This window comes from Gallus gallus, chromosome 2, assembly GCF_016699485.2.
Source record: "Gallus gallus isolate bGalGal1 chromosome 2, bGalGal1.mat.broiler.GRCg7b, whole genome shotgun sequence".
In the NCBI taxonomy this organism is placed as follows: domain Eukaryota; kingdom Metazoa; phylum Chordata; class Aves; order Galliformes; family Phasianidae; genus Gallus; species Gallus gallus.
This window is the reverse complement of record NC_052533.1, coordinates 134,922,589-134,948,683: the sequence shown is the minus strand read 5'-3', so window position 1 is coordinate 134,948,683 and position 26,095 is coordinate 134,922,589. Positions and strand designations below refer to the sequence as shown.

At 47.0% G+C, this 26,095-nt stretch overlaps 1 protein-coding gene across 1 annotated transcript in view; it reads left to right on the top strand.

Annotated features, from left to right (window-relative positions):
* Positions 1–26,095, top strand: part of EXT1 (exostosin glycosyltransferase 1) — a 168,118-nt gene that overhangs the window by 88,076 nt on the left and 53,947 nt on the right. The gene's annotated exons all lie outside the window — the stretch shown is intronic.

The window sequence follows — 26,095 nt, the reverse complement described above, 5'->3', positions numbered from 1 at the left end:
ATGTCAGAGTGGTTTTCATCTTTGCTGCTTTTTTTCAGGGAGGAAGCGATTGCGATGCCTCAGCCTTTCAGCACAGGATGCCTTGCCTCAAGTGCATGTTTTGTTTTCAATGAGCTTGCTCATATCAGGAAGCAGACGTGATGGTTTGTGGTCTAGAAAGGTTCGTGCACATCAGATATCCAGCGGTCTAGAAAGGTTATTGTACGTCATATGTCCAGCATATGCCAGTAAATGCAATGAGAATAATTTAAAAAGTATATGTTTTTTCATGGAGCACTGGAAGAATGGAACTGGTGAGCGCAGTGTGGCAGTGCAGTGCTGAAATGCTGACAGGCTGCTGGGGCCCTGGGAAAGGAGCAGTGCCTGTAGCAGGGAAACCTCCAGGCAGTCCTTTGCCCAAACCTGCCGGGGCTTTTGCCTTACTCTTTGAAGTCGATGGAGTTGTGCTCCCCTAACGTGACCTTTGCATCCTCCACTGGATCTTATTGTATTGACTGGAGGCCAGCAGGCCGCTAACAAAGCTGCTGAAAAACAGTGCTGTCTGTGGGTTGGTTTTTTTTTTTGTTGTTTTAAGACCCTTTCTGTTGCAAACAGACATTGCCTGAAATCGCAGCAAGGGAAATGGAAACAATGCTGCTGGAGTTCCACGGCAAGGGACGAGCGTGGAGCTGGGGCCGGCTGCCCATGGATGAGCTTTGATGAGGGTTTATGTGCTGCTTTGGGTGCTTTGTGCCACCAGCATGCTGCTGTGGGTTTCTGGGCCCTCACATCTGCTTATGTGGGCTGATGAACCTCAACGCTTGTCCTGCAGAAGGCTGGCAGCCCGGTGCCAGGAGCTGGAGGGTTTTGGCATGAAGGGCACTGGATTTGGCCTTGTCTCCCCTGAATCCCCAGCCTTGGCCTTCTTTCAGAGGGAGGCACTCAGAGCAGATCTGGTTGACTGAGAGAGTTGACTCTTGTTCAGACAATGAGCTGTGGCAATGGGATGAGGTTTTTGAGGAATGGAGACTCCCAGGACTGACTTCAGCTCTGTGTTTTGGTCCACTCCAATGTGTATAAAATGCACAGGGATTAGGAAGGTCGGTGGCAGCACTGCCTTGGCAGGTGTGAGGCCTGACAGTGACTTAAAGCTGTTGCTACCTATTGGCTACTGGATGGCTCTGGGTGTCTCTCTTTGGGTGTCTCTCTTTGCACAGGGCTGGCTCACGTGCCGGCAGCCTCTCAATGTTCACCAACAGCCCAGAGCAAGCACTACATGTGCTCTTAAGTTGAGAGCCCCATCTACAATGAGACCCTGAAGCCACCTGTGGGGGTGCCAAGGCTGAGGGCCGCGTCCCTCTGCCTGCTGGGCACAGCTGCAGACTCCCACACGGACAGTGAGATGCAGGGCCCTGACTGCCAGGGGGTCTTCCAGGCCCTGCCTTTCCCAGCAAGGGAGCACTTGAGCATCTCATCGCCATCTGATGTATGGCTTGTTTTGGATCCCAGCCAAAAGAAACCCAACCCTACCACCTTCGATGCCAGGGACTTGTGTTATCTCCTGGTCCTGAAGGAGACCAAAAAGCCCTGAAGGGTCCTTAGCTCGCTGCCGAAGGACACACTTTTACCCGCACGTAGTGAAATCAGGCAGAACAAGTGATGTTGACCTTGGACCCCAGGCAGAAGCAATATCTGTAATCTCATGTTGTACAGGATCTGTAATCTCCCTTACACTACTATATCTCATTTGCACATATTTCCCTGTGTATGTACAGATAGGGGTTTTATTCAAATATTATTCAGCCTGACTGATGGTGGAGATTTGTGCATCTGACAGCTTGACATCCCTGCTGCGCGAGGCCTGCTGTGTGCGGGGTGGTGTGGGTCGCCCTGAGCTCAGCACCTCCTGGAAGCGCCGGGCTCGTAGGACAGGTTGGGTTTTTTTAGATCTCAGCTTTCTAACTTTTATTTACTTAAGGAAAAGGAGAAGCGATGTGATTCTCTGATACATTAATACCTTTCTGCGTTGACATCTCAAATTTCATTAGGTGCTCGTTGAGGTTTTATTATACAATTTGTATCAGATTGCCGAAAGCTGTTGAGTTTGCCCTGGGGATAAGTGGCGTTGTCGTCTTGCCATCTCTCCCTCTCCTTTTCTCTCTCCCCCTCTCTCTCATGCAGCGCGATATCTGCAGCAGTAAATTTACGAGCAGGCAGAACAGGGCCTGATTGATCATCGTGCAGGATGGGCGATAAACGACACCCCGCGCTGTTGTTGGGGAGATGCTGCCTTGCTGTTTCCGCCGCCGTGCAGATAATCTGCTTTCAGTTACAGAGCAGGGAAGATGACGTTGGGGTTGGTTTGTTTGTTGAGATGCCATTTTTTTCATTTACTTCTAAATCTGAAGCAGCACCCGTAGTGGGACGAGCAGAGGGCCTCCAACTCAGCCCAGCATCTGGAGGGTACAGGAGTGCTCACAGCACAGCCTTTGTGGTTCTTGTTCTCCTTCCAGACCCTTCTCCTCTGGAGCTCTCACATCCTGGCTGTCAGCTGAAGAATTCCTTAGACTGTTCCCAGTATGTTCGGAGGAGTCTGCTCCAAGTGTAATCTACACTGTGCACCCTGGACCCCTCCGCTCTATAGCAGAAAAATAAGCGTAATAGAGTTAAAAGCTAAACTACAATATCCACTGAACTATGAGAACTGACGGCATAAGCCTTCTGTGTAAACAGAAAGCACCAATTTGTACAGCTCTGCAGTTAAATACTGCAGATTAATTTTTTCCAAATGTCAAATGTCTGTATTCAAATTTAATATACATGTTAAGCCTTTTCCCTCCTTCCACAGCCTTTCATTTCTAATAGGAATCACTCCCATGGAGTCAGATAGAATTACTCCTTTCCAAAAAGAAGAAAAGAAAAAAAAAAAAAGGAAAAGAATAGCCTTATTGCTGAGAACTGCACTACGAATGAAAAAAGGTTTGTTCCCTGAAGGGCATTTACCCCACAGGTTGTGTCCCCATGGCCAGGGGCTGTGGCCAGCAGCAGCCCCCACCAAGGATGCTTGTTTCCTCCCCCTTGCCCTTCAGTTCCCCAGCTCTTTCCTCCACGTTACTTCTGAAGCGACGTGTGGAAAAAGCAAAACCTTTCCCCCATCTCTCTTTGCAAGGTCTCCTTGCACCAGTGCATAAGTATGCTTGCAAAACACAGTAAGTATGCTTTCTTAGCTGTAGATGCTGGCGTGTAATTATTTGAGATGCTGACACACGTGTCTGGCAATGCGGGCAGTTGCAGCACAGGTCACCGGCTTCGTCTTGCTGGACATGGCAGTGACGGGACCCGGCCACAGTGACTGCTACAGTGGTGCCCCGGGCAGTCACAGCCCCCTTCCCTCCACTTCTCCCTCTGTTTTTCTCTTCCATTCTCATCATATTTTTAATTAACGTGCTCCCTTAAGCGAGTCAGGTGATAACAATAAGAAATAAAAGATCACATAGCATCGTGCTTAGTTAATAGTCTCAACAGTGCTTCTGCCACTGTATCTTTTATCTTGTGTTTATTTTTTAAAGAGTATTGAACAGGATACATCATTTGCTATTTGCTCTTATCCTGTTTGCTGATACCTTTGTTCCTGTCTTTACATACTTGAATAACTGCCTTGAATCAGCATGATTGGCACGCACAAATATTTATGCGCACAGCCGTCTGTGAGATCAGGTAATGGGTGGGAATTAACGCTGAAATTATGGTGATGTAGTTCAGGGAAAAGGTGGCGAGTTAGCAGTGACCCTCTCGCAAAAGCCCTGAAATGTAAAAATGGCCTGAGCTGCAGCGTCTGAGTAACGGGGCTGTGCAGAAGAGAAATAAGACAGCGACATTGAACCCAGTTGTAAACACTTCACAGCTTTCCTTTGACATCGCAAACCCTCTGAGCACCCTTCTGGTTTATGCGCTGCCAGCTGGGCCCCGCGATGTGTTTTACAGCCTTGTAATTCTCTGCAGCATATATTCACGGTGTTCTGTTGGTGTGCCATGACCCTGCTCCCAGACTTGCTGAAGACAAATGCCCAATCAAAATCCGACCCATCGTCCATGCCCTGCCGCAGAGCAGTTAGTCTTGGGAAGGGTCCCCTCGTTGTTTTTTCTTGCTGGCTGTATTGCTGTAGCTCAGGAGAGCCAAGCCTGCGCATGGAGGTGCTTTGTTCTCATGAATGAACAACCAGAACAAAAGGTAGCATCTTGCCAGCACTCATTATTTATTTACTTGTGCGTTTGTCCTTGTCTTTTATGGAACAAGCAGAAGTGTGCTGGGTGATGTCCGATACGAAGCCAGGCTTGGCTCTCCTGATGATCTCCTCGGTGCATCAGGCCCAGCAATGCTGGCCAGTCAAGGGAAGAGACTGTCCTGCTCTGCTCTGTACTGGGCATGGGGATGGAGGCAGCAGCCACGTCTGGCGGAATACAGCTGGAGAGGGAGCGTGGAGACAGTGCACCCCGAGCTGGGCTCCCTGGGCAAGGCAGGCGGTCAGGAGGTGACCTCGGGAGGTGCTGGTGTAGTTGTTGTCCTCTGAACCTGTGGCAATTTTGGTCAGCTAACAGGCATTGGCTCCTTAGACCTTATGGTCTGACTCCAAACTCAAGCATGCAGCTGAACGCGACAACTTGGAGCGCCATCAACTTTCAAGGCAGCAAGGTCGCAAATAGGGGCACGCAATTTTTAGTAGGTCATGAGAGGTGGTTATTGTACTGTTGCTGAGTTATAACATCTTCATACAAGATATGCTTGTGGCAGCGGAGATTCAATTTAGGGGTGACTGATTTATGATGCATACCGGTGATGTATGCAGCAATCTGTGCACAGGCAGCTCAAAATGGATGCATGGGGAGCACTTCTCTGGGTATAAATGCACTATATATTATAAATACGTAATGCCTATATAGACCGGTTTATGTCTTCCAGTCGTATGTGGAAGGAGTAGGAAGCGGAGAGATACCTGCCTGCACTCCAGCATGGAGCATATTACTGGAGGTGGCAATATCTCAGGGATCAGAAGGGGCTTCTTAAGTGCATCCATTATGCATAAATCTCGCATGTGTGTACAAAGATATGTATGTAAATGAGCACCAGGAGATTGAGTTTTGTATTCTGTATATGTAAATGCCTACTCATGCACTTAAAAGTATAGTGTTAGCTGTAGGTTGCAAGTATAGCAAAACCATATGGCTTAAAAAATAGCTTCAGCTCTGTGCTGTGAAATGGATGAGAAATACAGTGTAATGTGCTTAGCTGCAGTCACTTCTTTTACCCCTGGGATTTTGACACATCCATTAACAAGAAGACCTTGGCAGGGCAGTTGTTTTCAATCACTGAGTCTTATGGAAAATTAGGAAAAAAAATCCACAAATAACTGGTAATATTTTTTAACTACAATACTGAAACACGTTCATTTCATCTGAGATACGTGTACCCACATACAAAATGTGTTCGTATGTAAGGGTATTACTGCCATGCGTGTGACTAAACGTTCACATAGTGATTTTCATTCTCAGGTGTTAGGTTATGTTCCCTAACATAAAAGAACTCAAAATTTGGTTAGAATATATATATAGAGAGAGAGAATATAGTTGAACTCTCATACAACGTATTTGTATGCATTTTTTGTTTCTGTCCTCTTGTTACTAAAATGACAGCACCTTCTAAGATGAAATTTGAGCGGTGCAGTGTCCCATTTAACCGCTGGCTTGAAGAGTGAGTAGGCATTACACTGAGAGCAGGGCTGGAGGTAACTGGAGACGAGAATTCGATTTTATGTGGAAAAGGCTATTATTGGCTGCGAGAGTGTCTGGGAACATGAGTACGTGTAATGACATATGCATAAGGAAAACTCAATCGTAGATATGCAAAAATAATAAAAAGCTTGAAATAAGTAAGATAGAGATAAAGTCTCGGCAGCAAAATCCAGATGTGGACTTTATACCAGATACTTTTTTAATGAAAAATTTTGGGAAATGTTTTCCCATCTTCCTTCCAGCTGGCTCTTGCTTGGGCCTCTCTCTAATATAAGCCACATAAGAGAAATGCCAGTCATAATCTAATATTGCACTTGGTGAATATGAAGTATTAAGAAACAATGGGGAAATGAGAAAAAAAGAGACTGCAGGAGAACTGGTCTCCAGCCCTGGCCTCTTTTTCATGGGTTTATCCCTTCTAGGAAAGAGAATATATAATATTTTTCAGTAACATTTTCCACAGCGATTCATTTGCAGTTTGCTGTTTGCCCGGTTCTCGAATGTCTGATTTTTTTCTTTCTTCATATTTGCAATGTGAGTGTGATATCCACCATCATCGCCAATAACCTGATAACAAATTACCTTCATAAACCAGGTGAGTTAAAGCCGTGACTGTCCCTGGCCTCTGCTGCCATTAATGGCCTTTTTGTTCATGTCCCCAGACACTGCTCTTAAAAAATCCTTATGCCTAGACATGACTCACAGGATAGATGTTCGGGCATGAATGACAAATTGGTTTATCGCAACGATACGGAAGAGAAATGAGGTGTGGTGATCTGGAGGCTGGACGGGCTTCTGGAAAGCCAGCGCGGCCTTGTGCGCGTGTGTGCCGAGCTGCTAAATTTAATCGGTCGCAGTCTTGTTAAGAAAGTGCTAATGCTTCTTGTCCAGGAGGAAATGGGCTTTCTGGTTCCCTGGGCACCTGACCTCTTTCGGTGCAAATATTGAATAGCTGGCGCGTCCTGACCCGCTTCTATTTACAACTGCTGCAGCTGATGCTGAGGAAATACCTGAGGGAGCAGGGGAGGGAGGAGGCTGCAGCCCAGACTGAGCTGCAGGAGCTGGGGAGGGGGGCAGGAGGGAGCAGGGCAAAACGTGTGTTCTCGTCATTGCTTCAGCCAACGGGTTTCCTAGAATTGGAGGAAAATGCTTTGACCCAGAGTGATCATCCTGAAGAACGGCGAAGGCCATTCTGGTAACCTGACTGAGGTGGAACCTGTTGTACTGCCTGAACGGGAGCACTCTGCTTCTCTTCCAGAGCACTGGGGCTGCCTTTGGTGGACCTTCACGTGTTGCCCTGGCTCTTTGCTGTAGGGCAGCCAAACGTAGTCCCCATTGGGCCAGATGATCTCCATCTCATTCTCTTTGCCACTTCAGCATCGCAAACCACCGCCTTCCTCACAGCTCTCTCATTCAAGGACGCTTCCAGCTCCCCCTGCATACAGTGTGGCCTCTCCTGGGCTTCTGCTGGGAGCTCAGTTGCCCTGCATTTTTCCTGCGCTGCGTCACGCAGTGCTCCATCAGCTGGAGCCATATGAGCTGTTGACACCAGTGGAAAGATGACTTAATGTGTCTTGCAGGCTGTGCTTCTGTGTGTGCCTTCCAGCCTGCGGGGGAATTTGGGGGTTTTCTCTCTCTTTTTGTTTGTTTGTTTGTTTCCCCAACAGTAGGGTATGTTTTGGCTTATGCTCAGCCTATGATTCACTGCAGTCACCAAGCCCTTTTCTGAAAAGCTGTACTCTAATTAGTGGCTTTCCAGCCCTCACTGGGTGCAGTTACAACAGGGACCACTCACTTCAGAAAATCTTCCATAAACCGCTTTTGTCACATGTGCACGTCATAGTGAAAATCGTAAAGAATGCTTTTTGGTTGTAAATCTCAGAGCTTTACAAAGGAGATTGGTACCACTGTTTCCACGTTGTGGATGAGGAAGCTAGCCTGTGAGGAAGACAGCTGATGCAGCACCACGAAGTCAGCCACAGAGGCAGAGCTAGAAAGGACCTGCAGCTCCTGCCCTGTCCCATGCCCACACTGCTTCTGTGACATGCACGTCTCTTATTTGACCCACTTCTTGGCACGATTTCCCTGCTAATTCTTGTCTCAAGCCTTTCAGTGCTCTGGAATGGCAGTTCTCATGTCTGCAACCATATGTGCATCTGAAGGATAAGCGTGAAGTCCCGCTATTCTCAGAGGCTTCCGTCAATCAGTTACAGTTTTCACTTTGGAGAGCCAGGGCTTTCAAGAAGTCACTGTCACGATAGCCATGGGGGGGTGTGAGTGAGCAAAATAGGAAGATGTTGTTTGCAGCTAGGCTACTGGTTAGAGGCTCTTGGTTCTTGAATAGCTAATCGTCCATCTGCTTTGCATGCATAATATCCCGTGTTAAATTGCCTTCATGCATTTTTGTCCTCTTTTTATCTGCTTTAAAGGTATGGTGGTACCAATTACTCTGTTTCCGTAGAATTGCTGGACAGTGCTGCAGCTGCTCGGTCAGCTCTCCTGTTTATCCTACTTGTTTAGGCTTGCAGTGATAATTATTTTTTCTCTGAAGCATATGATATAACCCAGGAGGCCAGCGTGAGGTTGCCATGAGCCATGCAACATAGCGATCACTGGCAAATGCTGATTACCTTTGTGCTTAGATGATTGGAGAGGATGTTACATGGAGGTGTAAATAGATAATTTTCTCTTAGCTTCTTGTTAGCAATGCAACCAAAGGGATTCCCACTCATTTAGCATGATTCCAGTTTGCTTTGCAGCAGCTTGCAAGCCAAGAAATGCCCCGGTGAACTCCTGGTCAGGTGTGGCTTTCTGAGTACTGCCAGCCTGGCTGTGGAAAATTACTTTTTTTTTCTGATAAGCTTGCTTAGGAGGTAGCTGGCCTTGCCATTTACACCATCGCGCAGTTATAGCTCCAAGAAATAAAAAGGTGTAAAGTTATTTGCCAGGTTTATGTTACATTCATTCACGCGAAATCAAAATGTATCGTTTTCTTCCAACAGAGGGTTTTTTCTTTTTGCTTTGCAGTTTCTCTGTCCTTTTTCTTTGCTTTAAGGCAAGACTCTTTGCTGAGTCTTGCAAGGAGGATCGCGGCATTGCTGCTGAAACCTGGGAGTTCGGCGAGTGGCGACGAAGTCTCCAGCAGATTTCTGTTTGCAAACGCAGTTGCAGTCATTTATAAACACGGTATCTTCTTCACCAGGACAGCCCTGCTGAGAGTGAGGGAGCATTCTCATTTCTTAAGTGGATTTAAGGGACCTTATTAATTGTCAGGGCAGCAGCAGAATGTTTTTTTGTTCTACCCGACTTTCTGTCTAAGAACACTGTGTAGATGCAGAGCGTTAGCAAACCCAGGCTGGGTGCATCAGGCTGGTCTTTCGACTTCAAATGCACAACTGTGTTGCTGTTGTTCTTCAGCCAAGCTATTCTCTGTGCTGAAGTCCAGCTGGAGAAGACTCAGCACTTCGACTTACTGCTGGTGCTTGGTCCCAGTGCTTACCCATCAGGTATTTTAATTAAGGAAGTCTGAATTCCAGCTTAGCATAAATACAGACTTTACACCAACTCCCATAACTTCAGCCACGTTTATAACCTTCACCAGGGGGTCAATTCACTGCCACGTTGGAAATTTTCGGCTCACAGAAAATGTGTGTTGCTTTGAAACGGAGATAAATATCTTTTTACTGCCTCATAAACAGAAAGAAAAAAATCTGAAGGGCCAAGGTCACATTCTTAAAATCTCACGTTTGGATTGGAACCCAGTGTGGAAAGGAAAGCTGAAGCCTTTCTGCAAGAATGCCAGGAATGGTGTCTGCTGGAACGGCATGCCGTGGACCCTCCGAGTCCCCAGGCTGCTGCTGCTTTGTTCACTGCTGCCTGTGAGGGCCCTTGGGAGGTTCCCCCTGGACAGCAGGAAGCACTTTTGTGCTGTGCAGGTGACAGAGTACTGGTGCAGGTTGCCCAGAGGTTGTGGAGATCTCCAAAAGCCACCTGGATGTAGCCCTGGGCCTCCTGCTCTGGATGTCCCTGCAGATGGATCCAGAGGTCCCTGCCAACCTGAGCCATTCTGAGTGATCGCTTTTCTTGCCCCATGGTGCTTCCTTCCACCATGCATAGCTGCTACTCGTGTGGGAGATCTCAGCGCTTTCAACGGCGGGAGAGAGTGTAGGGATCATGACAGACCTAAAGTACGTATAAAAAAGCGCTTTGTTTTTTAAAGGAAATGCAGAGCAGTGCTAACAAGGCCGGTGCTCGATGCATGTGTTAAGAAAGACCTCACTTCAGCATCGTTTTAATTTCCACTTGCAGCTTGCAGCCCGTAGCCGAACCTCCCGTGGTTTAATTACTCTCGCAGTGATGGTGTTTCCTCGAAGCCCGTTGCCAGGCGAGGGCAGGCGCCCGCTGGCTGATCCCAGGGCAGCAGCAGTGACCGGCTGGTGCACCCAGCCTGCCCGGCACCTATGGCAGGCTGTGAGGAATTATCACCCCCATTACCGTGCAGGTGTCAAGGAAATGAAGCTTTTCCATTACGAGATCACAGTAAATCACAGGGCGGGGATGACAGCCTCGTTAGTAGGGGTGATGTTACTGTAATTTATGTATAAATACCTTCTTTGTGTCAAGATAACTTGGCTACCTTGAAGTGCCTTCTCAGCACAGAAGATACTTAGAATGCGTGCACCGTAGTTATCCATATGGCTCACAACAATTTCATAGTTATACATTAATTTTTTAACAGGTTTTGTGTGCATTTTTGTGTTTGCCCGGGCAGACCTTGCAGGTGACCCCATTGTGTGTGATCTCCAGGAGGGCAGTGGGTGCCTTCATTCCTTTCTCCTGGGTTTTTCCAGTCGCACTCAGCTACAGAGCCGTTGTTTCCCCTTTGCTTTGGCTTTGCTTGGTGAGCTCACCAGATACGGGGCAGATAATTCTCTGCTGCGTTTTCTGGCCCACAAGTAATGGTCACACACAGTTTCTCCACTATCAGGTGCCGCATACAGTAGAAAGCAGCCGAAAGGAGCAGGCACGGGCCAGGGTCTGCCTTCCAGTTCTGGCTGAGCTGGACCCAGTGCTTTGCACGCTGTAGTCTCCCGTGATTACAAGCTGTGCCATCATTTCCCATAGGTTCCCAATAACTTCCTTTGCAATAGATTTTTGGCTTACAGTCAAACTTGGCCCGAAGACTGGGATCCATTCCACTGCTTCCCTTTGGTGATATTGTCCTCCTGCTGAGCAGCGGCATGGCTGTCAGGTTGCATTTTGGGTCCACAGGAACTTGGGTAGATTTGCCTGCCTCCTGGTGGCTAATGCCAAATATCTGAAGGCACTTTGTTTTCTTTTTTCACTTTGTGAGGGCAGCTTTGCTGTTTTCTGGGGATTTCTCTCTTCCCATGTGGTCTTTTCTTTTTCACTCACTTTCCAAGCATTTTTCAGGGAAGTAAAAGCTTGGAGGTGATGACTGTTGGGTCACAGGAAAAGGGGAGAGTGGTGAGTTTGGTTTAAGCACTGTGAACATGTGGCCACTGAGAGCAGAAAGAAAGGAGCCCGGGCCTTCTTTGCGCTCACTCTAACCAGGACAGTTAAAACAGCTGAGCCAGCAGCCTGGACCAGTCTGAAGCTTTTGTCTTGATGGACAAAAGGAGCTTTTTTCATTTTCGTTAAACTAATAGGGTTGAACTAACAGGATGGAAAACGCTCCCTTTGTTGCTGTCGAGACACGCTCCCGGCTGTGGCTGCCGTGATAGTGCTGGAGCCCCTGGAGGACTCCGGGCAGCGTGTCCCTCACTGTGCCAGTAGGACTGAGCCAACAGTATGGGCTGCCATCCCTGGCTGAGGAGCGGTGACGCTTTGATGACAATGTCTACTGTGCAAACAGTATTTGGGCTGTTTTTCCAATTAAAATCACAGAATATCCTGAGTTGGAAGAGACACACGAGGATCACTGAGTCCGACTCCTGGCTCCATACAGGGTAACCTAAGAGCTGAAGCATGTATCTCAAAACATGGTCCAAATTCTTCCATAAACTCTGTCACGAGCTCTGGGCCGTGACCACTGCCCTGCGCAGCCTGTTCGAGTGCCTGACCACCCTCTCCATGAAGAACCTCTTCCTAATGTCCACTCAAAACTTCCTGTCACAACTGGAGACCATTCCCTCACCCTCGGCTTACTATGTGGGGGCAAGAAGCAGGCCCTAAAGCAAAGCGGTGGAGCAGGACCTCCTGGTGGGGCATGAGGGTGCTGTGTGGTGGGTGGCTGCAGGTAGCCTCACACCAGGCAGTTTTAAGTTCTCAACTCCATGTATGTGGGTTGGGAGTGCCAGGGTTTCGTGGTGTCTCTTCATGGCAGAGCACGATTCTCACTTTCTGCTGCCATATCAGTAAGACCAGGCTCTCCTCTTTCTTACTTTCAGATACGGGATTTCTGCCTTAGATATGAAACCTAGTAGAAATAAAGATTCATCTGCTGTTCTCACACCTAAAAACAGTTGTTCACCAAGTGGTTTAATGTCTGGACCTTTTTAAAAAAATTGAATCATGTAGGCACTTTGTAGGCTCTTTTAGTGAGCAGGGGTGGGACTTGAAGAGAAAAACATGTATGTGGTTGGTTTCAAGCTATGCTCGGCCTTCCTGGGCCCAGATGCTGTGGGGTCACTGGGTCCTATGGACAGCAGGGAGACACTGGTGTTGTCCTTCAGAAAATGCAGCTTTGCCAGGGCCTGAAATAACAGCTTTGTGCCCAAGCTGGAGTTTGTGAGGAGAATTCTCTGAATCATAGAATCACAGAACGGCTGGGGTTGGAAGGGACCTTAAAGATAATTGTGCTCCAACCCTGTGCCATGGGAGTGCCATCCAGCAGCTCAGGCTGCCCAGAGGTGCATCCAGCCTGGCCTTGAGCACCTCCAGCGATGGGGCACCCACAGTCTTTCTGGACAGTCTGTGCATTCAGAGCCGCCTTTGCTGGGTGGGCCTGAGACCCTCAGCAGAGCCCGGCCGCAGTCAGGGAGATGCGGATGCTGAAGAAAGCCTTCCTGAAGAAGGGCAGTGGGAACAGTTTGGTTAATTTCCTTTTCTCTCCCCACATTCCTCCTTTTTTAACGGTAGGGACGCACGGCCAAGATTCTTTTTTTTTCGGGCCCCACTGGAGCTGCTCTGGAAATGATGAAACAAATGCAAAAAGAGAGTGTGGAGAGAATCATTTTGATAGGAATGAATTAGTTAGAAGCTGCAGTGCTGCCGTGGGGAAGGAGGCGTGCTTGTAGGGGGTTAAAATACTCAGAGGGTCTTGAACAGCCCTGGAGATAGGGAGGAAAAATGAGTTTAAAATTGCCAGCTCACTGCCACGCTGCGTGAAGGCTGCTGCAGCAAGGCGTTGTTTAAAGGCTGTGCTTTCAGCGTCCTCCTGAAAATGTGTGCTCGAAAACGGGGATTTGTGTCTAAATGGGAATCCAGACATACAAAACACTTCATTTATTCATGTAAATGTCTGCATAAAAATGCAAATGTGGTACCTATGGCTATTGCCTCTGTATCAGGCTACAGTATGCCATATAAAAGGCATACTAATGAGTTTTCAGCAAATTTTCTGAAAATACTTGAACAGTCATGGGCTCTGATGTATAAAGTTACCTCTTAAAGTAATTTAAAGAAATAGATACTTGTTTTTGCATCCCAGTGGCTCGGCTTCTTCACGACTTTAAAAATACCTCCAATTTAGAAGAAATTTGAATCTAGAGATCAGCTTTATTTTCTAATTCTGCTGCTCGTTAACTTCACTCTTGGGTGTACTTCCAAGCTACTTCCACCCTCAACTTATGCATTTATTTACTTAATTTGGAGTTCTGTAATTTTTTGAGAAGCGTGTTTTGATCTTCAGGCAGGCGCAGCACGGCCAAATCCCAGACAGATTCTTCTCAGGGATGGCTGAGGAATCGGATACGGCTGTGCCTGGCAGGACCATGGTGGGCAGCAGTGCTGTGCTTTCGGTTCACAGTCAGCAGTTCATTTTATTTTTAAACTCTTCTTAATTTGATGGTGCTCTGTTGGATCCTCATATAGAAATGCATCGGCTGATGCTTAAATACTGGTGGTCCGGAATGATGTGGATATTGGTTAGTTTTGTGCAACCCGTGCTAGTGCTAACGCTGCGCTGCCAATACTTTAATCTGTTTTTAAGAGCAAGAGTTAAAATACTGCTCTCTCTGTGCTGTCATTCACACAGCACTGCTTTTGACAAGAACAAGGAGGTTTATCTCAGGGTAAGGCCAGACCCTGTCTGAGCTGTCTTCCCAGGAGGACAAGAAATGAAAAATGAGAATTCAGGAACCTCAGCACAGCAGTGTGAGCGTGCTGCAGTGGCCGGCCCTGCACCAACCCACGGCTTCCCCACTGCCAAGCAGCCCCCTTATCTATAAGGGTGTTTCATTAGGAGTGCGTGCGTAGTTTATGAGCAGTTTTTGTGATGAAGCCATTCGATTTTTCTCAGCCGGGTCTGCAGATTTTCAGGTGACTTCCCACGATGTTTGTGTAATCAGAACGGTTAATGAAACCGCAGAATGGTTTCGGTGCTGAAACTGTGTTTTGCAATAGGAAAAAAAAAGTCATGACTCCCCATCACTGTGTATTTCAAGATTTGCCCATTCTATCTGTTTTTGCAGCCTTAGCTATCTTTAATCTTTGAATTGAAACTCTTTGCTCTGACATATCAGGGGTAGTAGGGCTATATTTAAATATCTTTATCTGCAACATCCACTGCCATTTTCTTTTCTTCTCCCTCCGCTTGCTTCCCTAATGGCTCTCCAGTCTGCCTGTCCTCACACCCTGCCAGCCGTGTTAAAGTCAGCCAGGCTGAAGCGAAAGGGTTTTGTGACAGGCTGGGATTGCAGGAGCAGTGTGAGACAGCCCCAGCCATCGCCTTCATCCTACCCGTGAAACCCCTTCTGCTCAAACTTGCCTTGTACTTGCTCGAGAAGCTTCCCAGCCCTGCTGCAGCATCCCTCCATTGGCTGCCTGGCTAGACAAGCCAAACTTCCCAAAGACACCCTAATGAGGGACAAGCCAGAGTCCTTTGTCGTCTAATTAATAAAAAAATTAACCCCTCATCTCTCCATGTTTCCAGCGCTCTGAGCAGCGCTTGTTTGGAGGGGGGCAGCTATCATTTTCTGTCTCTTTCTTCTAAACAGGTACAAGGGAAAGACCCTTTGCCAAGAGGTTTTGGGAGTTTTTTTTGGAAAGCTCATGAGTGCACAGGCGTACACCCATATATACCTCAAATCATCCCAGGATTAAGTGCACCAGCATCAATATTTAATACAGGTTTTGAGGACTTTTTTCTTTCCACTCATTTTGTAGTCGCACTGAGCTTATAGGGAGAAGCTTTTTCTCCTCAGTAATGGTTCAAAATCTGTATTTTTGGGTGGTTTTTTTGGAGGGGGATGCAACGTGGCTGAGTGTCTGTGGGAGAAGAAGCCTTCCCTGCCCTGTGTGCTCACCAGAGCATGTGAACCAGCTGCTGCCTCAGCGTGGGAAGTCAGGTATCAGCCATCGATGCTCAGCCAGTGCCAATGCTTTGCCACCTTGGAGGAGTTCCCTGACCTGCCTACTTTGGTTTTTATGACCATAAATCAACCGTTACTTCCATAACAGGGAAGGAATTTTTGTTCTGAATTTATGGCAGAGGTTTAGGGTCCGACTGCTCAGCTCACTGCAGCGTTGCAGACAATACAGCAATTAAACTGGTTGGGCTTGGGGTTTAGATCTCTCCTGTTCCATAGATATGGATATTGAAGGAGATAATTCTTCCTGAGAGTGCTGTGTTTTCAGGCTCGTGCAGGATACTGGGAGCCTAAATTTACGCAGTAGCAGGATGATATTGATACAGTATAGACCATACTTCAGGAAGCCATGTGTGTCGCCAGTGTTTCAGTGATGAATGGATCTGTGCTAGCCAGGATTTGGCACCAAACTCCACCTTGGTCTGTTTTTCAATCATTTCCATGGTGTGTAGTTATGAATCTGGAGGAGGGATACTGCATTGTGCCACAAGTGCTGCTTTTATGCTTTGTGTGTGTGTGTGTGTGCATTACCCGATTAACAGCTTGGATAAAAATACTCCTTCTGTCCTTTCTCAATTCTGTTTTGCTGTGGCTGCTGATAGAGGTTTTATTTGACAAACAGCAAAATAACCTGGAGCTGGTCAGCCTTGATTTTTGGCATGCTGTCTCTTCAAGGAAGGAGAAGAAAGGGCAGAAGAAAGGTCCAATTTATCATTTTGAGATGTCAGACCACCAACGGAAAGAAGCAGATGTGACCTTCTTCGCACAGAATTCCTCTCCCAGATTTCTGCACGCTAAATAGCTGCTAGCAGCACAGCAGCACGGTTGAGCTTAAGTTCCTTCTACCTGTGTTAGCTCACACAGCCTGGCCAAAGGGCAGTGCTGCAGGGGTGCTGTCTTGGGGCCAAGAAGCAGCCCCAGCGGTGGCATCGAGCACATCACACCTTCAGACTTGGCCCACCGCCACCAGACGCAACAGATTCCATCTCGTCCCATAGCACTGCTGTCGTTTACTTTCCTGCTGCTTCCAAGCGGTGCAACACATCACGTATCACCAGAACTCAGTGTTTGTTCCTTGCTGAAGACAAGGGCAGAGTTCCACACAGGCCGAAAAGTAATGCTTGCTGTTTGGAAGTAACAGAGTTGGTGAGAGCCATCAGCCTTTATCACTGGTCAGGAGGAGGCTGTTCTTGTTCTTTAATTATTTTGACTTTTTTTCCTGCCTCGTGAGGAAAGGAAGGAAGAGCTTTATGGAATATTCATCAAGGTAAATCATATCTGGCTAAGAAAGAGAGTACGGGGAATCATTTTTTTCGAGCTACAGGGAGCTATTGGATGAGAGGGCTGCTGTATTCCTGCCTGACGTATCTTTACACACACATGCACAGAAGCAGATATCCTAGCTTTGTCTTTTTGTTTATTGCTGTTGGTTTTGGCAGTGAAGTTACGTAGTTCTTAAAGTGACACCGGAGAATATCCTCAGTGCATTCAGAAGTGAGAGGAAAGGAGTAAAGCTGTGATGTTGGCGATGTACACCACGTTTCTACGCTTCTGAAATCATTTCTAGCAAATACAAAGCAAGCAATTTAAAATGGAGCTGCTCTTTGCTTACTGGGCCTCTTCAATGTGATAGTAATCTCCCCAAATTATTTATTTCAAATCTAAATGTTTAATGCCTACAAGTGGCAAATATATATATATATATATTTTCAAAATGAGAATGCTTTTAAGCAGTGACTCTTAGCTTTTCATTTTCAGCAATGCATAATTAATGACATTTCTAGGAAAGGGTTAGAGCCTTAGCACAGGTAGCAGTGACACAGCAAACTCTGTGCGTTTTACTTGCCTGCGGTTCCTCTCCTTGAACAAAGCCAAGGCTTGGGTCTGTCAGCGGAGCAGCAGTGCTCCCTGTCACTGCAAATAGGCTCTTCCCAGTGGTTAGTGACTGCTGGTTTGAGGCATGTTCAGTCTTTGAGGTCTCTGCTGATTGCTGCCAGCCAGGGTAACTGTAACCCAGGCTGTCATGTTTGCGGTGCAGCAACATTCAGTCTCTGGAAGGCGGACGGAGCATACAAGACTCATTTCTCACAGGACACCGGAAAAGGTTCAGTGCAGACTGCAACCCAGCCAACATGTTGATGTTTCAGAGCACAGATTAGAAAGGATTAATTTGTCCAATAACTCTCTTCCTGTGGTCAGGAATTTTGAGCTGTAACAACCCATTTGGCAAATGACTTTGCTAACATCATCTGAACAACCCGATTGAACTTGCGAAACTTGGGAGAGTATTTCTTATTGATGGGCACTGCTCTAAGCATACATACCCCCATCCCAAATGAGGACGTGAGCCTTCAGCTCAGTGTGAAGGAGAATGGAGCAGAGCTGCTCTGAGTTTGGTTCTGGTTTGGAGCGCAGATTGTTGGAACGGCAGAGGTGGCTTCTGAGCCTTGCTGCAATCATTTGATTTTGTTGCATTTCTTTTGTTTGTTTGGCTGGTTGGTGGTTTGATAGTTTTTTATTTTTCCTTTTGTGTTAAGAGAAAACTGTGTTGTAGTGGATGTAAATCTCAGGAACTCCTTTTCCTACAACCTCATGAATTTCTTGCATGTGTGTCCCTAAGAGCAGGCATACGTTTCTAATGCAAAAGGGCAAGCCCACGTGTAAGAAATGTATTTTCTCCTGGGCTGAGACCTGCATTAATGCAGAAAGGGTGTTTCATGCATGCTGGTGTGCATATACATGCCTCCAGGTCCTGAGCCAGAGATGTGGCTGAGTGTGCAGTTCAGTGTATGAACCTCTTACATTGAGGTTAAATTCTGAATTGGTTTTGATACTTCTTTAATCTCACAGCCATCAACGCTTTTCTTTAAAAACAGTAAGTCAAGCCTTTGGTGGATTTTCCAGCACTGTCAGTTCCAGGAGTAGCAAAGCCTATTTCAGAAAAGGCTTTCTGCAGTGTTTCTAAATGTGAATGTGGCTTCTGCAGTTGTTCTTCACAAAAAGCACTTCTTGACAATCTCGGAAAATGTAAATTTAATCTTGATAAGTGCTTTCCCTGAATGCAACCTTTCCTCCGTAGTGGGAGAGTGCATATTACATCAACATAAATGTATTCAGATAGCTCTGTGTACAGGCAAGCGACCTTTTGTTGGAGAGATGTTTTAGGATCTTTTTGAAGACCCTATTATCCATCACAAAGTTTTGTGCAGATTAGGGAAAACATAATGGAGTTGTAAGTTTGGGTGGCTTTTTTTCCCTGGTGTAACAAAGCAAATCAGGGCTTCCCCTGGAAGTCATTTCCCATAGTGTCTTCTGAGCTGTCATTATCATAGGGTCTAGAAAGTGCTATTCATTCATTTCTTCTGCTCTCTGTGATACACTGGGAGTCAGCAGGTAATTCAGAGCTCCCTCTTGGAAATAATCAGCTCTGGTAAAATGGAGAAGCCGGAATCTTTATTTTTACTTGCTGCTTCTCTTCGCTGTGCCAAAGGAAATGAGAAGTTTTTGAACAGCATTTTCAAGAACCTTCACGTGCTCCATTAGCAGAGGAGTCGCAGTGGAACGTCAGTCAGATTGCAGTCGTTCCTCAGAGATGGTGTTGTGTAGAGGTAGTTGAAGTGTTGTTGAACTACCTGGCTTTTAAACATGAGGCTGTGGTGAGATCTTAGGGGTTGAAAACAATCCCAAACTGATTTTTTTATTCAAATATTGCATCCCAATCCTAGTTTCCACAAATCCAACTGAAAGCAAAGATGTCTTGGAACCATTGTGCGGTGTTAGTGAGGATGATGTGTGAGTCACAGCTGAGTTGTTTCCCTCTAGAAACCCACGTCACAGGGTAAGCTGGGTTTCCCTGTTTCTGGAAGGCGCTTTGTAGGCTCATCTAAGTGGTCTTGTTGTTGGGTGGAATGCATGGTGCTGATAGTTCCCATGAGATCTTGCTTCATCAGCACCACTGAGACCTCAGGAGAGGGCCTCAGATGTCTCCATCAATCAAGATGCATCCAGGACATCTGCACAGGCCTGGTGTATGTAGCTTTGGACATAGGGGACATCTGCACCCTCAGAAGGAGCAGATGGAAGCCAGGAAGAAGGCCACGGAGCATCTAAAGACAGAAGACACTACATTTGGGCATGTGAATTGGTCTTGTGGGGTCAGCATCAGTCCTACAGCAAAGAAGCCATCTCGTCCACCTCTGCACAGTGCAGTGCCAGGATAAACTAAAATTGGCCTCAAGGGATGTGGGTGTGGAAGAACTGATGACTTCTGAACACTCTCGGTTTACATCAGAGTGCCAGGCAGTCCTGTCAGATCGGGAGCAACCAGATCACCCAACAGGACTCATTTCTTCCAGGTCTGGCAGCTTCAGCTGATTGTATTTCTGTTCAATTAGCCAGAGCCCAGGATATGGAGTATGAGCTGTGTTTCTGGTTTCATGCCGGCTTCGTACAGGATGCCAGATGACACCTGGTTTGAAATAAAGCCTCCTGGTATAAAGTTGGCCTCTTAGAAATGTTTTGAGCAAATTTGCGTTGCCAAGGTGAGTCTGCAGTGGATGAGCCCTTTGTGGTGTACGGGCTTCGTGCATGGGGCGTGGTTGGAGGAAGCATTAAAAACCGAGGTTTGATCACAGAGCATGGTTTTGCACCTCCAACAAACCTCAGTTTTCACTTATATGTCTCCTGAAAGGGCTTTCTCTCAAATTTCTTGAGCTATCATCTAACAGTGTACTTGGGCTGTTTTACTGACCCTAAATATCTGACTTTCATATTATTATTCAGATTGTTCTGTGTTCATGTTGATTCCTTGGCAAATATTTGCCTTTGTTTTGAAGCTTCCTTCATGATTCTTTATTCTGTCCAGGCAGTGTCAGTGCCTCCATAGAGGCACCCTTGCCTTCTAATCTTTTGGCTCTGAAAGAAGTTCAATTTCAAAGTTTGTGGAAACCAACCGTTTAATCTGATGATTGCATGAGCACAGAGCTCAGAACGTGGCAGAAGAGAGAAAAATGAGAGGATTCATCTCCTTTAGCTCAACACTTTGGAGACTTCAGCCTTTGCCGTGAATTCTGTGGTGATTCATGCATCTGGATGTGTGGAGGAATTCCTGGGTGAAGCATGTGTGGGCATATAGATGCACTGTAGTGAATGCTGTGGTTGACAGGGATTTGGGTGAATTGCAGGCTTCTATAGACAGTAAGAACAAGAGGGTGAGCTATGGCAAACGGGAGCGCAATTAGCATTTCCAGCGTGAAACCCCTCGGTCAGCAGGAAAGAGGAAAAGCAAAGCAGTTTGACACATGAGAACAAGAACATCTCTTATTGCCAGGGCTGTTCCCCGAGACTTTGAAATGCCCCTCTTTGTTGAGGAAGCATGCAAATGTTCTCATTATTTTTGGTAATTTGCATTATTAAAGAAAAGTTATTACCCAGACTCAAACTTTCTTAGAGCCTTGAGTCAGAGATACTGTTTCACTTGCTGACACTGCATGCACAAATGAACCTAATAGCAAACTGTTGAGGAGTATTTTATTTTTAAGAACCTGTGCTGTGCTGTAAACAGTGTGAATTGTGGACAAACAGCAGTCCGTTCCAGCTTTCTCATTAGATGAGGTTAAAGGCACCGGCTCAAATTAGGAGTTAATCCTTAGTCTTAAACCAAGGGAACTAAGTCCTTAAAAAAAAGCCCCTTTAGTAGTTTCTAATCCCAACTCTGAGCCCTGGGGGCTGCCACAGCAATCCCATCTTTGATTCTGGAATCCTATCTCTGACTTTTCTGTAAGTGGGGCCTTGATCCCTCCTTGCTGCCCATGAAGGTGCTGGGGCTGTGTCCGGGTGCCGCAGCCTTGGCTGTGAGGCAGGACCTCAGCTGCAGGGCTCCCCTGTGCTCTGGGGATGCTGGAAGATCCTCTCCACTGGGGCAACCCTGGAGGAGCCGTGTGTCCATGCAGGGCAGCAATGCTCCTGCTGCAGGAGGGAGCCCAGGCCTGCAGTGAGGGATTGAGTGGTTGAGGCTGATGCCCGAAACTGCCAGCCTGGCCTTGGGCTTCAAAGATAACTCACTGAGAAGCTGCTGAGGTTTTTCCTGTATGATCTTCTTTCACGGGCCATGCACAGGAACAGCAGTGTTGGTTCAGAGTGAGATGCAGTGGCAGCCTTCCAAAGGACTGTGCCGGTGCACAGTATGCCATCAGTTGGTCATGCCCTGTGGTCACACCTCAGTGGGTCTGGGCACAGGCTTGGAGCTTTCTCAAGCTCTGTCTCCTGCACATGGGCATGCGTGCAGGGTGCGGTCTGTGGGTGTGCTCAAACTTGAGGCTATGGGATGAGATGGGCTATTGGGTCTCTCTCTTGTGAGACTCTACCTGCGGTACTGTGTTCAGCTCTGGGGGCCCCCAGCACAAGAAGGACACGGAGCTGTTGGAGTAGATCTGGTGGAGGCCAGGAGGATGCCTACCAGGAGGATCCTACCCAGCAAGAGATGACCTCTCATGCCCAAGACCCACAGTAACACAGGGACCAGGGGCTCCCCCCGAAGAAGCCAGGCCAGGCTACAGGGCCATGGGGCTGGGTTCTCCCTGCTGCCGTGGTTGCAGGAGCAGGAGCCAGGACCGGTGCTCTCATGAGCAAGGGCAGCGTGGCAACACAGAGCTATTAAAACTCAGACACCGGCACATTTGTCACCTTGCAGAACAGGCAGGGATGGCATTGCCTTTTACACCGAGTGATCCAGGAGTCCGGAGGAGTGTTTGAATATGTTGAATCAAGGGAGGTGATTGCAATCGGGCCACTTCGTCTTCTTGACTTGGAGTATTTTCTCCTCAAGGGCATTTAAAACAATGGAGTACAGTCTTCAGCTTCGTAAGCTGCCACCTTATTATCCTATTAGTCAATTATGGCTGCTGAGGAGCAGGAGTAAGTGACAGCATGGCAGATTACAGCAATTTATTTGCAGTTCTCATAGTCTTGTACCGCATATCATCAGGCTGTTTAAATTTAATGATAGGGTTTTTGCATGTGTTTTAGTGCAGTTAAAGTTGTAATCAAAATGTTTTAGGAAAACCCCCACTGACCTGCATAAATACTTCCATCTTCAGCATTGCTTTAATGCCCTGTTGTAATCTTTATTAGCAGAGCTGACTCACTAATTAGGGGAAGCAACCTGCCTTGGAAAAAATAGACAGTTTTGCAAAGCTTTGTGGAACAGAAGTTGCTGTTACTCTGTGTCGTGGCTCTTGTTTCTGAGCTGTTCTCTCACCACCCACCTGAGTGAAATTAAAGCCTAGGAGCAGGTACGCACTCACTTATTTCCATAAGCCTGGCACCATATGTTCTAGGAGGGGAGAACTCTCTGGTGGGGCTGGAGGTATCAGGCAGTGGCATTGCTCTTGGGCAGGTGGCCGTGGTCAAACAGCAGGGCCTTCAGCACGGCGTAGTTGGTGTTCAGGCATCTCCCTTCAAGGGAATGGAGGAACTATCAGGGTTGGTTTGTCTCCAGTGCTTCATTTGTAGCTGCTGCTGATGGCTACAAGGTCTCAGAGCAGGCAGGAGTTGCTCAGCAGGCTCAGGTGCTTAAGCACCCATCTTCTGGAACGTTTAGGAGATTTCTCTTCGGGATTTTGGGTTCTAACTGGAATATTCAATAGCGTCATTCCGCACTGAAATGAATGGGTAATCAGCAAACCATGAGCACGTCAGTCGTATTCAAACCCCGGGCAGGGAAGATGGATGAGGCTGTGGCTGACTGCCGCTGTGTGCTTTGATGTAAAACAGCGACCTAAATGAAACCAGAATACGTAGGATGAAATTTAGGGCTGAAGTGTTTCATGACATAAAGGGAGCTCTAAGAATAGCTGCTGAGCACCCAGTCTGTAAGCTGTGTCGCTTGCACAGAGTGGAAGGGTTGGGTGGCTGGGAGGCAGCCTGCTCTGAAATACATATACAAAGAACACATTTCTGCAGTAGTGCACTGACAGAAAGCCTGGATCTCACCACAGCCCTTGAGCAGCAGTGGTTTGGGTTTTCTGTCTCCTTTTACCAAACCACCACCGACCTCCCCCAGAAGGAGAACCTCCTCATCCCACTGCCCCTCAGTCAATCCCTGTGCCGCCCCCGGGCACTTGGAGAGGGGTCGGAGTAATCCTGGCTTTGCTTTCCAGGGGGAACTGTATCCTCTGTGCAGAGGTGTGTCATCAGATTGGGATTTAGACATTGCTAATTAGTGAGTGATGGCATGCCAAGCTGAGCTGCATTTCCAGGAACGTATGCTCGTGTTTATGATATAGGGGATGGTTTACAAAGGGTGTTACTTTCTGCGAGGGCAGGAACAATTAAATGGATTTTCTGTGAGCTGTTAACCAAGAGGCATAATACCATTTATTATCTCCATATTGGGAATATGTCACATAAAAATATAATTGATGAAAGTATTATCTTGCTTAATTGCGAAATCGAAAAAGCCACTTTCCCTTTATTTACAGATTATTAGCAGCAGTATCTCTCCTGTTTGGTCCGTGGCAGTTTGCACATAAGTCACACTCTTTGCCCATTGTATTCTGCATATAATTCTCTTGCAGGACTCTGGCTGCTCTGTTTCAGAAATCACAACTTCTAAGGACACGTTCCATTGAACTCTTAGGATATTTCCCGAGGAACGTGGTGCGATTAACATCCGAGATAACTGACGGATGAGGAAAATACAAAAACTATCTTTTATATTCATTCAGTTTTCTATCAGACCTCTGGAAAGGGAAGGGATTTCACCTTAAAAACGTGTGAGGATGCTTTGTGTAGTCAGGATGATCGTTTTTCCAGTACTGTTTGGCAATAAGTTGCTCTCCCACAATTCTGAAAGTGTTATTCCAATAGGAAACTTACTTTTAATGGGAAAATATGATTATGAAATAGAGGAAGACTCTGAGGCTGAAATGAAATTCAAGCTGAATAAAACAGGAAATAAAAGAAAGCCAATTGACCCCATTTTGGTTCTAAGCTCTTGCTTCTTTGTTTTAACTTCATTTTTTAAAACAGCCTTTTTAAACAGAAATCCAGACTTCTTCCACTACTTAAATTATTAAACCCAAAGAGAACGAGAGTTTGACTTCTCACCAAAAGATGTTCAATCCAGTACTTTCACTAAAAATGTTGATTTCAACGCGTCGTCAGTGCCTGCTGAAAGTAAATTATCAGTGAAGCTTTTTCATAATCAACTTTAACGAAGGTATTCGTCTCAATTTAAGCATTTTTTCTTCGAACCGTGGATTGTATTTTTAGAGAATGTGCAAGAAGAATGCAGTTGGCGCATCCAGACCTCTGATTCAGACACACGGGCCTCATCTTTGCGTGATGAGCTCCATTCAGGCTGTATGTGCTGATTTTGAGTTCACAGCCACTCTTGTCCTCATCAACCTGGGGATGCTGGGCTCTGCAGACGAGTCCTGAGCACCTGGGGAGGCTGTGCTGGAGGGCAGTAGTCAACTCATGGACAGCTCCGTCCCATTAGTGGAGGGTATCATGGGGACACATGCCTGGCTGTGCTGCTGGCTGGAGCCTTCCAGCCTGAGGGAGCCTGAGCACATGGGTGCTGTGAAATGGAGGCTCTGGGGACGGAGGCCAGCAGGGGCACATTGTCAGGGTGCTTTGGCCTGTGACTAATTGTGGCATTGCTTGCGCTTGCCATGGATGGGTTTGGGTGCTTCTGTGGTGTCTAAGAGGTACTGCCAGGAGAAAAAAAAAGCTGAAAAAGCAGTTGGTTTTATTCCGTCAGTGTGAAAACAGATTTTAAAAGAACTTTCAAGCAGAAGCTCACTGTCTGAAACATATGGACATTTTTCAAGCGGAGTAATTTATTAACCTCTATTCGAGTAAGCAGAAGCCTACTGAGATGCTGTTTTCCAGCTTGATATAAAATGAGAGAGAAGCATATTTCTGAAAGAAAAATAGCTCATCTGAAGTCTCTGTTCTCTGTTTTACACTTTGGCCCTTCTGAGCTGAGTGGTTCAGGTGCAGCCATCACAAAAAAGACCAGAAGGTCAGTAGGCCGGGTGGTCACTGACATCTGCTGGGAAGCCCCGGGCTGGCCTGGGGCACTGGTTGATGCACAGGCCCTGCAGGAATGTTTCACTGCACCTCAGCCATGTTCAGCCCTCACTTCTGCACTTCAGTAAGCAACTCCCAGCACTGCTGCTGCACAGGAACTTTGTAGCCCCAGTGCTGTGGATAGCTTAGAGCTCTGCTGCTTCCCAGCAGCACCAGGCATGCAGCAGATACTCACCCACGAGGTACATGTCCCTGCTGTCTGTTTCAGGGCTTGGCAGAAGAGCCTGGTTCGTGTTAGCCCTTGCTCTTGGTGTTTTCCAGCACCCTGCCTGAAATACAGGTTTACTTTCTAGCAGCATTTGAAAATCTGTGGCGTTATCAGTGGTAATGGGCAGTGGCTTGAAACACAGAAAATTTAAAAGATTAGCTCATCAATGTGGCAAAGTAAAGCCCAGGTCTCTGAACACACAGCAAACTGCCAAATAGCCTTTCAGGACGTGGACAGCTTAAAAAATAGCTTCGGTCCATCAGATGTTTGTTACTCCCCCTCTTGAGCTGCAAGAGCTGGCGGTCCCCAGCACGCCTACGGTAAGCAGCAGAACGTGAGGCCTTCCTGCACGGTGACAGAGCAATAGCGCACTGGTGGTTGAGCTGTGCACATGGGGTTTCCTCACATACCCACATATCCCCACCTCGCCACAGCTGAGGTTAGAGAGGAAGGAGCCTCTGCTGAGTGG